The 14,314-nt window shown below is 39.9% G+C and overlaps 1 pseudogene; it reads right to left on the minus strand.

The window, feature by feature from the left end:
- Positions 1-7,752: 7,752 nt before the first annotated feature.
- On the minus strand, positions 7,753-9,029 carry LOC137216697 (protein FAM47E pseudogene; annotated as a pseudogene).
- Positions 9,030-14,314: the final 5,285 nt, after the last annotated feature.

Consider the following 14,314-nt stretch of genomic DNA (forward strand, 5'->3'; position numbering starts at 1 on the left):
TCTTGGCAATCTGTATATCTTCTTTGGAGAAATGTCTGTTTAGGTCTTCTTCCCATTTTTGGATTGGATTGTTTGTTTTTTTGATATTGAGCTGCATGAGCTGCTTATAAATTTTGGAGGTTAATTCTTTGTCAGTTGCTTCATTTGCAAATATTTTCTCCCATTCTGAGGGTTGTCTTTTGGTCTTGTTTATGGTTTCCTTTGCTGTGCAAAAGCTTTGAAGTTTCGTTAGGTCCCATTTGTTTGTTTTTGTTTTTATTTCCATTTCTCAAGGAGGTGGGTCCAAAAGGATCTCGTTGTGATGTATGTCATAGAGTGTTCTGCCTCTGTTTTCCTCTAAGAGTTTGATAGTTTCTGGCCTTACATTTAAGTCTTTAATCCATCTTGAATTTATTTTTGTGTATGGTGTCAGGGAGTGTTCTAATCTCATACTTTTACATATACCTGTCGCATTTTCCCAGCACCACTTACTGAAGAGGCTGTCCTTTCTCCACTGTACGTTCCTGCCTCCTTTATCAAAGAAAAGGTGACCATATGTGTGTGGGTTTATCTCTGGGCTTTCTATCGTGTTCCATTGATCTATAGTTCTGTTTTTGTGGCAGTACCATACTGTCTTGATTACTGTAGCTTCGTTGTATACTCCAAAGTCAGGGCGCCTGATTCCTCCAGGTCCGTTTTTCGTTCTGAAGATTGCTTTGGCTATTTGGGGTCTTTTTTGTTTCCATACAAATTGTGAAATTTTTTGTTCTAGTTCTGTGAAAAATGCCACTGGTAGTTTGATAGGGATTGCATTGAATCTGTGGATTGCTTTGGGTGGTAGAGTCATTTTCACAATGTTGATTCTTCCAATCCAAGAACGTGGTATATCTCTGCATCTGTTTGTATCATCTTTAATTTCTTTCTTTAGTGTCTTATAATTTTCTGCATACAGGTCTTTTGCCTGCTTAGGTAGATTTATTCCTAGATATTTTATTCTTTTTGTTGCAGTGGTAAATGGGAGTGTTTTCTTGATTTCACTTTCAGATTTTTCATCATTAGTGTATAGGAATGCCAGAGATTTCTGTGCATTAATTTTGTATCCTGCTGCTTTACCAAATTCATTGATTAGCTCTAGTAGTTTTCTGGTAACATCTTTAGGATTCTCTATGTATAGTATCATGTCATCTGCAAACAGGGACAGCTTTACTTCTTCTTTTGTGATTAGGATTCCTTTTATTTCCTTTTCTTCTCTGATTGCTGTGGCTAAAACTTCCAAAACTATGTTGAATAAGAGTGGTGAGAGTGGGCAACCTTGTCTTGTTCCTGATCTTAGTGGAAATGCTTTCAGTTTTTCAGTATTGAGGATGATGTTGGCTGTGGGTTTGTTATACATGGCCTTTATTATGTTGAGGAAAGTTCCCTCTGTGCATAGTTTCTGCAGGGTTTTTTATCATAAATGGGTGTTGAATTTTGTCAAAAGCTTTCTCTGCATCTATTGAGGTGATCATATGGTTTTTCTCCTTCACTTTGTTAATATGGTGTATTATGTTGATTGATTTGCATATATAGAAGAATCCTTGCATTCCTGGAATAAACCCCACTTGATCATGGTGTATGATCCTTTTCATGTGCTGTTGGATTCTGTTTGCTAGTATTTTGTTGAGGATTTTTGCATGTATGTTCATCAGTGATATTGGCCTGTAGTTTTCTTTCTTTGTGACATCCTTGTCTGGTTTTGGTGTCAGGGTGACGGTGGCCTCGTAGAAGGAGTTTGGGAGTGTTCCTCCCTCTGCTATATTTGCAAGAGTTTGAGAAGGATAGGTGTTAGCTCTTCTCTAAATGTTTGATAGAATTTGCCTGTGAAGCCATCTGTTCCTGGGCTTTTGTTTCCTGGAAGATTTTTAATCACAGTTTCACTTTTAGTGCTTGTGATTGTGATTGGTTTGTTCATATTTTCTATTTCTTCCTGATTCAGTCTCGGCAGGTTGTGCATTTCTAAGAATTTGTCCATTTCTTCCACGTTATCCAGTATATTGGCATAGAGTTGCTTGTAGTAATCTCTCATGATTTTTTGTATTTCTGCAGTGTCAGTTGTTACTTCTCCTTTTTCATTTCTAATTCTGTTGATTTGAGTCTTCTCCCCTTTTTTCTTGATGAGTCTGGCTAATGGTTTATCAATTTTGTTAATCTTCTCAAAGAACCAGCTTTTAGTTTTATTGATCTTTGCTATCGTTTCCTTCATTTCTTTTTCATTTATTTCTGATCTGATCTTTATGATTCTTTCCTTCTGCTAAGTTTGAGGTTTTTTTGTTCTTTTTTTCTCTAATTGCTTTAGGTGCAAGGTTAGGTTGTTTGTTCAAGATGTTTCCTGTTTCTTAAGGTAGGATTGCATTGCTGTAAACTTCTCTCTTAGAACTGCTTTTGCTGCAACCCACAGGTTTTGGGTCGTCGTGTCTCCATTGTCATTTGTTTCTAGGTATTTTTTGATGTCCTCTTTGATTTCTTCAGTGATCACTTCGTTACTAAGTAGTGTATTGTTTTGCCTCCATGTGTTTGTAGATTTTTACAGATACTTTCCTGTAATAGATATCTAGTCTCATAGCGTTGTGGTTGGAAAAGATACTTGATACAATTTCAATTTTCCTAAATTTACCAAGGCTTGATTTGTGACCCAAGATATGATCTATCCTGGAGAATGTTCCATGAGCACTTGAGAAAAATATGTATTCTGTTGTTTTTGGATGGAATGTCCTATTAATATCAATTAAGTCCATCTTGTTTAATGTATCATTTAAAGCTTGTATTTCCTTATTTATTTTCATTCTGGATGATATGCCCATTGGTGAAAGTGGGGTGTTAAAGTCCCCTACTATGAATGTGTTACTATCAATTCCCCCTTTTATGACTGTTAGTATTTGCCTTATGTATTGAGGTGCTCCTACGTTGGGTGCATAAATATTTAGAATTGTTATATCTTCTTCTTGGATCAGTCCCTTGATCATTATATAGTGTCCTTCTTTGTCTCTTCTAATAGTCTTTATTTTAAAGTCTATTTTGTCTGATGTGAGAATTGCTACTCCAGCTTTCTTTTGGTTTCCATTTGCATGGAATATCTTTTTCCATCTCCTTACTTTCAGTCTGTATGTGTCTCTAGGTCTGAAGTGGGGCGCTTGTAGACAGCATATATATGGGTCTTGTTTTTGTATCCATTCAGCCAGTCTGAGTCTTTTGGTGGGAGCATTTAATCCATTTACATTTAAGGTAATTCTCGATATGTATGTTCCTATTCCCATTTTCTTAATTGTTTCGGGTTTGTTATTGTAGGTGTTTTCCTTGTCTTGTGTTTCTTGCCTAGAGAAGTTCCCTTCGCATTTGTTGTAAAGCTAGTTTGGTGGTGGTGAAATCTCTCAGCTTTTGCTTGTCTGTAAAGGTTTTAATTTCTCCATCATATCTGAATGTGATCCTTGCTGGGTGGAGTAATCTTGGTTGTAGGTTTTTCTCCTTCATCACTTTAAATATGTCCTACCAGTAACTTCTGCTTACAGCGTTTCTGCTGAAAGATCCACTGTTAACCTTATGGGGATTCCCTTGTGTGTTATTTGTTATTTTTCCCTTGCTGCTTTTAATATGTTTTCTTTGTAATTTATTTTTGACAGTTTTATTAATATGTGTCTTGGTGTGTTTCTCCTTGGATTTATCCTGTATGGGACTCTCTGTGCTTCCTGGACTTAACTATTTCTGTTCCCATATTAGAGAATTTTTCAACTATAATCTCTTCTAATATTTTCTCAGTCCCTTTCGTTTTCTCTTCTTCCGGAACCCCTATAATTCGAATGTTGGTGCGTTTAATGTTGTCCCAGAGGTCTCTGAGACTGTCCTCAGTTCTTTTCATTCATTTTTCTTTCTTCTGCTCTGCAGTAGTTATTTCCACTATTTTATCTTCCAGGTCACTTATCCGTTCTTCTGCCTCAGTTTTTCTGCTATTGATCCGTTCTAGAGTATTTTTAAGTTCATTTATTGTGTTGTTCATCGTTGCTTGTTTCATCTTTACTTCTTCTAGGTCCTTGTCAAACGTTTCTTGTATTTTCTCCATTCTGTTTCCAAGATTTTGGATCATCTTTACGATCATTATTCTGAATTCTTTTTCAGGTAGACTGCCTGTTTCCTCTTCATTTGTTTGGTCTGGTGGGTTTTTATCCTGCTCCTTCATCTGCTGTGTGTTTTGCTGTCTTCTCATTTTGCTTATCTTACTGTGTTTGTGGTCTCCTTTTTGCAGCCTGCAGGTTCGTAGTTCCCACTGTTTTTGGTGTCTGTCCCCAGTGGCTAAAGTTGGTTCAGTGGGTTGTGTAGGCTTCCTGGTGGAGGGGACTAGTGCCTGTGTTCTGGTGGATGAGGCTGGATCTTTCTGGTGGGCAGGTCCACATCTGGTGGTGTGTTTTGGGGAGTCTGTGGCCTTATTATGATTTTAGGCAGCCTCTCTGCTAATGGGTGGGGTTGTGTTCCTGTCTTGCTAGTTGTTTGGCATAGGGTGTCCATCACTGTAGCTTGCTGGTTGTTGAGGGACGGTGGGTGCTGGTGTTGAGATGGAGATCTCTGGGAGATTTTTGCCATTTGATATTATGTGGAGCTGGGAGGTCTCTCGTGGACCAGTGTCCTGAAGTTGGCTCTCCCACCTCAGAGGCACAGCACTGACACCTGGCTGCAACACCAAGAGCCTTTCATCCACACGGCTCAGAATAAAAGGGAGAAAAAGAAGAAAGAAAGAAAGAGAGAGAGAGGGAGGGAGGGAAGGAGGGAGGGAGGAAGGAAAAAGAAAGAAAGGAAGAAAGGAAGGAGCAAGCAAGAAAGAAAGAGGATAAAGTAAAATAAAATAAAGTAAGGTAAAATAAAGTTATTAAAATAAAAAATAATTATTAAGAAAATAATTTTTTAAAAAGAGAAAAAAAACCAAACGGACGGAGAGAACCCTAGGACAAATGGTGAAAGCAAAGCTATGCACACAAAATCTCCCACAGAAGGATACAGAAACACAGTCAGAAAAAGAGGAGAAGGGGAAAAAATAATAAATCTTGCTCTCAAAGTCCACCTCCTCAATTTGGGATGATTCGTTGTCGATTCAGGTATTCCATAGATGCAGGGTATATCGAGTTGATTGTGGAGATTTAATCCGCTGCTCCTGAGGCTGCTGGGAGAGCTTTCCCTTTCTCTTCTTTGTTCGCGCAGCTCCCGGGGTTCAGCTTCGGATTTGGCCCCGCCTCTGCGTGTAGGTCGCCTGAGGGCGTCTGTTCTTTGCTCAGGGAGGACGGGGTTAAAGGAGCCGTTGATTCGGGGGCTCTGGCTCACTCAGGCGGGGGGCAGGGAGGGGTATGGAGTGCGGGGCGAGCCTGCCGCGGCAGAGGCCAGCGTGACGTTGCACCAGCCTGAGGTGCGCCGTGCGTTCTCCCGGGGGAGTTGTCCCCGGATCCCGGGACCCTGGCAGTGGCGGGCTGCACAGGCTCCCGGGAGGGGAGGTGTGGAGAGTGAGCTGTGCTCGCACACGGGCTTCTTGGTGGTGGCAGCAGCAGCCTTAGCGTCTCATGCCCGTCTCTGGGTCCTGCGCTGTTAGCCGCGGCTTGCGCCCGTCTCTGGAGCTCCTTTAAGCAGCGCTCTTAATCCCCTCTCCTAGCGCACCAGGAAACAAAGAGGGAAGGAAAAGTCTCTTGCCTCTTCGGCAGCTCCAGACTTCTCCCGGACTCCCTCCCTGCTAGCCGTGGCGCACTAACCCCTTCAGGCTGTGTTCACAGATATTTAATATGGCAAAGTGTTGGGATCCAGTGCACAAAGGAAAGGCTTTGCCTCAGTAGAAGAAAGAGTTCATCCTTTATCTCCGTGGGGATAGAGAATATGGGTACAGATGTCACTGGCCTGGTAGATGTGGTGATGGGAGGAAAAGACGGTTCTCTTATAATTTTTAAAATTTTATCCGTGAAGTACAAAGCAATGCTTTGAGAAGGAGAAATGGAAACAGGGTGTTGGACAATCGATGACAGAAATAAGATGATCATTGGAAAATGGGAAAATATATTGATGAGGGAAATGGGGCAGAACTTTCAGCTAGCGTTGAAGGCTCTTTTAGGATTCATGCCATATGTAAGCAGTCAGTGTGGTATGTGTTTTTCTGTAGCCATATTTAACTGTTTGGGTGCAAGTACAAGAATGGCAGAGATTAAGATTTAACCAGGACTGGGGTTTTCTCAGAAGAATATAAGAGCGGGAGAGAGAGGCAAAGGAGTTAAAAGTAGACTCAAAGAAGGGATAGGAGAGGACGGTGGAGTCTAAGCTGGGAAAGTAAGGAACTGAAAGCAAGGCACGATGAATGCTGAAAGAGTGGTAAGGGTCACTGGATTGGAAACGTGTTGGAATTGAAGGATTGGAGGTTTGGGAATATGAAAAGGGGTGATCAAGTAGGTAAAAAGCAGGGATCGGAAGGTGGAATAACTGAAATTGAGATGTGAAGTTGGTGTAATTATTGCCCAGAACAAAGTCTAGAGTCTGACTGTAGGGACTGGTGTCTCTAGTGAGATGAGGACCAGACGAATGGAGCTAGTGCCAGGATTTGAATGGATCGTCTGTGAATATTTAAATCAAGAACGTGGATGAGAGTAGTCACAGGGAGCAAGTCAGGGATTCAGACACGAAGTAACCTCAGTGAAAGTGCGGAAGTGAGTGAAAAGGGAGTAGTTGATTGCAGTGAGGATGTTGGTGAATACTACAACCTGATGGCTGTGTTCCCTTCTCACGAGGGTGAAGTATATACACATACTTCCATTTACAGATAAATTCCTTCATTACTGGAAACAGAAGTGTGCTGCAAATCTTTCTAGCTACAACTTTCCTGTCCCAGACAATTTTACCTGTTCTTTTGGAAATGTAAAGAAGTTGCTTGATTTCTTATTTTACATTTATGAGTGCGTTTTAAGTCGCTATTCATGGAATGCAAAGATTAATCTTACTTGAATAGATATGTGTGGAGATTTGATGGTGCTGTGTAGTTTTGCTCGCACAGACCTATTCTGCACACTAGATTTGCCAAGAACTTGAAGCTCCCTGCTATTCTGCACCTGTGTTATATGATATGGCAAGACTCTTTCACAGTGAATTTTTATGAATATGGTAAAAAATGTTAAGTATGTTCAGTTGGGAAGCATGACAAAAGAGCATAAGTAAAGTTTCACCTATAATTTTGGTAAATAGTTTTCAATCTGTTTTGGGGGCTTGATGCGATGCTAATAAGGGGGATAACCATTTCATTATTAAATGGGGCTACACATTATTTTGGCTACCGATTTCAAGTTTTGCTTAAGAAAGTAAATGTCATAATTAATTCATTATAATTTTAATACAAGTAGAACTCTCTGACTCCTTTTTCTCAGCACAGTTATTTTGAAATGTATCCCCTTTTGTAGCTGACCTAACTAGATCATACTTTTAAAAAGTAATTCTTTTTTTAATGGTCTTATTTTTACAAATAATTGATACAACAATGTAGTATTCACATGATAAAATGTGAGAAGAGTATATGTGAATATTGATTTCATAACTGATAAAATGTATATAATATTGATGAACCCAAGCAGAAGGTCACTGAGAAATATTTATAAGGATTAGGTGTTAAATGAAGAGATGTAGAATCAAAGTTGTACATACATGGTGGGAAGGACACTCACCATGAATTCTGATTGGTATTAAAATGAGAGGGAGAAATAGCCAAGTACGTAGTAAATAGAAAACTGTCTAAACATCTTCCCGTGCATCATCTCCATTTTGGCTGATTTTTATTACTTTGTGTATAGGAGTCTTAACAGAATCATATTTCCATCCCTTCCTGAGGACCAGCCTCTCAAGGATGTCTGGTATCCTGTAGCCCTTGCTTAGAATGAAACCTTTAAATGCTATTTGTTCCATAAAGATCTTCAAGAGTGTCGTGTTCAGGAAGCTCCTTTCTAAAACTCCCATCTTCAAGTAAGACGTTGGGGTCAATTGAAGGTTCGTCATTTACTAGCTTTTTCCACAACTTGGGCTTCAGGTACAATGCACCATACCTCATCTCCACCGAGTTGGGTTTTTAAGGATTCTGTGGTTTCTGGGGTTTCCTCTCCCAGTTTCCTTCCTCTCCGGGTAATTTTTATCTTCTCCATTTTCTCTATCCCGATGCTGTACTTTACCTTTGAAGGGACCTGGGTTACTTTCCTCATGTAGACTGTATCCTGGGCTGGTGGCCACTCACAGCCAACCTCACACAGTTTCGTGATGAGCTCTTCATCAATGCCCAAGTTTCCACAAGCAGCAGCCCATTTGAAGGATTTACGAATTGCTTTCGGTACTTCTCTGTGAACAGGAGGATCAGTGAGTGAATCCTTTCTGCTTGACTTCTTGTCTTCGTGATGCAAAGTGGCTGGATGTGACACAGGAGCCTTCTTTGGAGGTTCCAGGTAGACCTTGGCAGGACGTTTTTTACGAAGCTTTGTGGGGGACTTCGTTCTTTTCCTGGGGCCCTGACAATAAGCCCATGTGTCCTCCAGCTTCCCGTCAGGATCGAGCACTTCCAGCACCTTTAATAAGAGGTCTGCAGGTAGATTTTCCTCCAGATTCGGGTAGAGAGCCAAGGGATGCTTGGTTAGCTGGGGTTCGATGTTCTCCACGAATGCCTTCTGTGCTAGCTGGGCTGGCGAGAGCGTGGAAAACGGGTTTGCTTCCTCGGGCAGCTTTTTCTGACCCTTTTTGGGGGCATGCTGGGGAACTCTGTGAACAATCCAGGGGAGGAAGCCCTCCTTAGGGCTGCGAGTGATCAGATCTTCACAAGGTGGGCAACCCTTCCGGAAGTCGTCCAGCAGCTCTTTCACAAATATCCACCGCCGGCTGTCCAGGGAGGTGGGGAACTTCGGGAGCACGTTCTTGTGCTTTGCAAAACACTTGGAGAGTAACTTGTCTTTGTACCAGGGCTTGCAGGTCACGTCCAGGGGCATCGGTTCCAGTGGCCCCGGTCCTAGCAGCCACTTCTTGTCCGCCATGGTTCCCCTGGCCTCTGGGGGGGACCACCGCTTCAATAGTTTGCTGTTCCGGCCTCTCCGGTTGCTAGGAGACCGTGTAGCCAGCTGCAGCCAGGTTCTTCCCGGAGGTGGGTCAACGCAGGCGCCCTGTGAAGCCTGCATTTCTCCCAGGATGGGCGGTGGGTGAAAGCACATTCCTTTCTGTTGTAGATACTGTTCTGTTGTATGGACATAGTGCCATTTATTTATCCATTCACCTTTTGATGGACATTTGGGTTGTTTACAGTTTGAGGCTATTAAGAATAGAGCTGCCACAAATATTTGTGTTCCTGGTTTTGTATGTCCATGTACATATTTTCATTTCACGTGGGTAAACTTTAGCTATGAGTGGCATGGTGGGAGCAGATGATGTTTTATGTTTTAGACCACCACCAAACTTTTCCAAAGTGGTTGTACTAATTAATATTCCTTCTAGTTGTATATGAGAATGGCGCTCTGTCTACATACTCCCTAACACTCGGTAAGGTTAGTCATTTTCGTTGTGGCTGCTCTAATAGGTGTGTAGTGGCATCTCATTGTGGTTTTAATTTGCATTTCCCTAAGGACCACTGGTGTTGAACATCTGTTCCTGTGCTTATTTGCCATTCATATCGATCCTTTGGTGAAGAATCTGTTCAAACTTTTGCACTTCTTAAAATTGTTCTGCTTGACATCTCTTGTTTTGAGGATTCTTTGTGTATTCTGGATGCAATATGATTTGTAAATCTTTTTCTCCATCTGTGGTTTGTCTTTCCATTGTCTTCACACCGTCTTTCTAAGGGCAGTGTTTACATTTGATGAAGCCCAGTATATCAGTGTGTTCTTTTATGGATTGTCATTTTGTGTTGTATATAAGAAAACTGCCTATTCATAGGTCATGAAGACTTTTTTCATTCTGCTAAAATTTGTATAATCTTAGCTTTTCCATTGAGATCTGTCATCTGTTTCAATTTAACTTTTTAGGTGATGAATGATATGGATCAAAGTTACTATTTTTAGTTTTATTTTTTGCCTGTGGATATCCAGTAGTTCCAGAATTTTATGGGAAAGAGGAGCTTTTCTCCACTGAATTACTTTTGTCGCTTTGTGAGTGTGAGTTGTCCCTATTTTTGTGGGTCCATTTCTAGACACGCGTTTCAGTTTCATTGAATCTTCTGTCTTTACACCAGTTCTGCTCTGTGTTGATTATATTTTACAGTAAGTTTAAAATTAGGCTGTATTCGTCCTCCAACTTCTTTATTCTTTTACAAAGTTGTCTTGACTCTTGTAGGTCTTTTGAATTTCTATAGGAATTTTAGAATCAATGTCTTAAAAAAAACCTGTGGGGATTTTGATTAGGATTTTATGGCATCTACAAATAAGTTTTGAGATAATTGACAGCTTAACAATATTGAGTTTCCTGACCCATGACAAAGGTACATCTCTTCATTTATGTATGTATTCTTTCATTTATCTGAGCAGTATTTTTTAGTTGTCAGTGTATAGGTCTTTCACATCTTTTTTCTGTTCAGCCTCTCTGAACTTTCATCTCTTTTTGCCTTTAATTTCTACTATGGAAAGATATAAAGTTTGTTCTTGCTGAACTATCAAGAAAGCTCTTATTACTTAAATAATTAAATGGAAAGAGCATGACAGTGAAAATTTATATTATTTCCAGACTTGCAAAAGAAACCACAACCAAGATGATGTGTTGTGTAAAGTACGTACAACTTTAATAAAAGAAACAAAACAGCCACTATAACTTATAATTGGAAGCGTACTAGAATAATGACAAACCAAAAGTTTTATGAGTTTTAGGAGTTAAAGAATTACGTCATTGGAACTCAGCTTTAAGCTATCAGGAGAGGCACAAATTATTTCCTGTAATAATGCACTAATATTTGGTATAGGGAAAGATATCAAAGGATAAAGTATCGTTCCTGATTTCACGAAGGAGAAACATTTCACAGTGGTACCTTGGTATCCACCTGGGATTAGTTCCAGGACTCCCCTCGGATACCAAAATCCACAGATGTCCAAGTCCCTTATATAAAATGGTGCAGTATTTACGTATAACCAGTGTACATTCCTGTATACTTTAAATCATCTCTAGATTACTTATAATACCTCATTCAAAGTAAATGCTATGTAAATACTTGCCAGCGCGCCGCAAATTCATGTTTTGCCTTTGGGGATTTTTTGGAATTTTCTTTTTCCAAATATTTTCCATCTGCAGTTGGTTGAGTCCATGGATGCAGAACCCAAAGACATGAAGGGCCGACTGTACTACACCATTTCATATAAAGGACTTGAGCAGCCACGGATTTTGGTATCTGCGGGGGTCCTGGAACCAGTCTCCTTCAGCTACTGGAGGACAGACGGCCGTATTCTTCTGGACTCTATTCTTTCTAGCTCGTCTCCTCTGCTGCACACTGATGTAGATTCTTCCTTTTTAAAATAACAGCTTTACTGAGATATAATTTACACATTAACAATTCACTCATTCAAAGTGTACAATTTAATGGATTTTAGTGTGTTAACAGAATTATGCAACCATCAAAACAATCAGTTTTGACACATAGTCATGAACCTCAAAGGAACGCCATACCCATTAGCAGTCACCTCGTCCATCCCCCAGCCACCTCAGCCCTTGATAGCCACTAATCTACCTTCTGTCTCTTTAGATTTACCTATTCTGGACATTTTATATGAATGGAATCATAGAAAATGTGGTCATTTTTGACTGGCTTCTTTCCTTTAGCATACTGTTCTCAAGTTTCATCCATGGTGAAGCATGTATATGTACTTCATTTCTTTTTATTGCCAAATACTAATCAATTATGTAGATATACCATATGTAACTTATCCATTCGTCTGTTGATGAGCATTTGGGTTTTTCCACTTTTTTGTTGTTATGAATAATGTTGCTATGAATCTTCATGTACAGAGTTTTTCTCTATTCAGTCTTTTGAAATTTATTAATCTTTTTTCCCCCGCTTTAGTGAGGTATAATTGACAATTTAAAATTTCATATTTTTAAGGTATACAACTTGATAATCTGATAACCATATACATAGTGAAACAATCACCACAGTCAAGCTAATTAACATATTCATCACCTCAGATAGTTACCATCTTTTGTTGTGGGTATTGAGAACACTTAAGATCTACCCTCTCAGAAAATTTCAAACATACAGTATTGTTAGCTATATTCACTGTGGTATACATTAGATCTCCAGAATTTATTCATCTTAACTGACTGCAAATTAGTACCCCTTGACCAACAACCTTCCCATCTCCCCCTCCCCCCAGCCTCTGACAACCTACTCTCCTACTACTATTCTCTGCTTCAAGGAGTTTGACTCTTTTAGATTCAACATATAAGTGAAATCATGCAGTATTTGTTTTTCTGCATCTGGATTATTTCACTTAGCATGATGCCCTCCAGATTCATCCATGTTAAAGGCAGGATTTTCTTCTCTTTCAAGGCTGAGTAATATTTGTGTGTGTGTGTGTGTGTGTGTGTGTGTGTGTGTACCTCATATTTTCTTCATCTTTTCATCTCTGAACACATATTTAATTTGTTTCCATATCTTGGCTATTGTGAATAATGCTGCAGTGAACGTTGGAGTGAGTATATCTCAATATACTGATTTCATTTCCTTTGGATCTATACCCCAAAATGAGATTGCTGGATCATCAGGTAGTTCTATTTTTAATATTTTGAGGAATCTCCATACTGTTTTAAAGAATGGCTATCCCATATTCTTGGATTGGAAGAATCAACATTGTGAAAATGACTCTACTATCCAAAGCAGTCTGCAGATTCAGTGCAATCCCTATCAAACTCCCAATGGCATTTTTCAGAGAACTAAAACAAAAAATTTCACAATTTGTAGGGAAACACAAAAGAACCCGAATAGCCAAAGCAATCTTGAGAAAGAAAAACGGAGCTGGAGGAATCAGGCTCCCTGACTTCAGACTATTCTACAAAACTACAGTAATCAAGACAGTATGGTACTGGCACAAAAACAGAAATATAGATCAATGGAACAGGATAGAAAGACCAAGGGTAAACCCACGCACATATGGTCACCTTATTTTTGGTAAAGGAGGCAGGAATGTACAGTGGAGAAAGGACAGCCTCTTCAATAAGTGGTGCTGGGAAAACTGGACAGGTACAGGTAAAAGAATGAAATTAGAACACTCCCTAACACCATACACAAAAATAAGTTCAAAATGGATTAAAGGCCTAAATGTAAGGCCAGACAGTATAAAACTCTTAGAGGAAAACATAGGCAGAACACTCTATGACATAAATCACAGCAAGATCCTTTTTGATCCACCTCCTAGAGAAATGGAAAGAAAAAACAAAAATAAACAAATGGGACCTAATGAGACTTAAAAGCTTTGGCACAGCAAAGGAGACCATAAACAAGACGAAAAGACCACCCTCAGAATGGGAGCAAATATTTGCAAATGAAGCAACTGACCAAGGATTAATCTCCAAAATTTATAAGCAGCACATGCAGCTCCATATCAAATAAACAAACAACCCAGTCCAAAAATGGGCAGATGTCCTAAGTAGACATTTCTCCAAAGAAGATATACAGATTGCCAAGAAACACATGAAAGAATGCTCAACATCACTAATCATTAGAGAAATGCAAATCAAAACTACAATGAGGTATCACCTCACACCGGTCAGAATGGCCATCATCAAAAAATCTACAAACAATAAATGCTGGAGCGGGGGTGGAGCAAAGGGAACCCTCCTGCACTGTTGGCGGGAATGTAAATTGATACAGCCACTATGGAGAACAGTATGGAGGTTCCTTAAAAAGCTAAAAATAGAACTACCATATGACCCAGCAATCCCACTACTGGGCATATACCCTGAGAAAACCATAATTCAAAAAGAGTCATGTACCACAATATTCACTGCAGCTCTATTTACAATAGCCAGGACATGGAAGCAACCTAAGTGTCCATCGACAGATGAATGGATAAAGAAGATGTGGCACATATATACAATGGAATATTACTCAGCCATAAGAAGAAACGAAACTGAGTTATTTGTAGTGAGGTGGATGGACCCAGTGTCTGTCATACAGAGTGAGGTAAGTCAGAAAGAGAAAAACAAATACCATATTGCTAACACATATATATGGGATCTAAAAAAACCAAAAAAGTCCTGAAGAACCTAGGGTCAGGACAGGAATAAAGATGCAGATGTAGAGAATGGACCTGAGGACACGGGGAGGGGGAAGGATAAGCTGGGGCGAAGT

This window comes from Pseudorca crassidens, chromosome X (assembly GCF_039906515.1).
Source record: "Pseudorca crassidens isolate mPseCra1 chromosome X, mPseCra1.hap1, whole genome shotgun sequence".
In the NCBI taxonomy this organism is placed as follows: Eukaryota; Metazoa; Chordata; class Mammalia; order Artiodactyla; family Delphinidae; genus Pseudorca; species Pseudorca crassidens.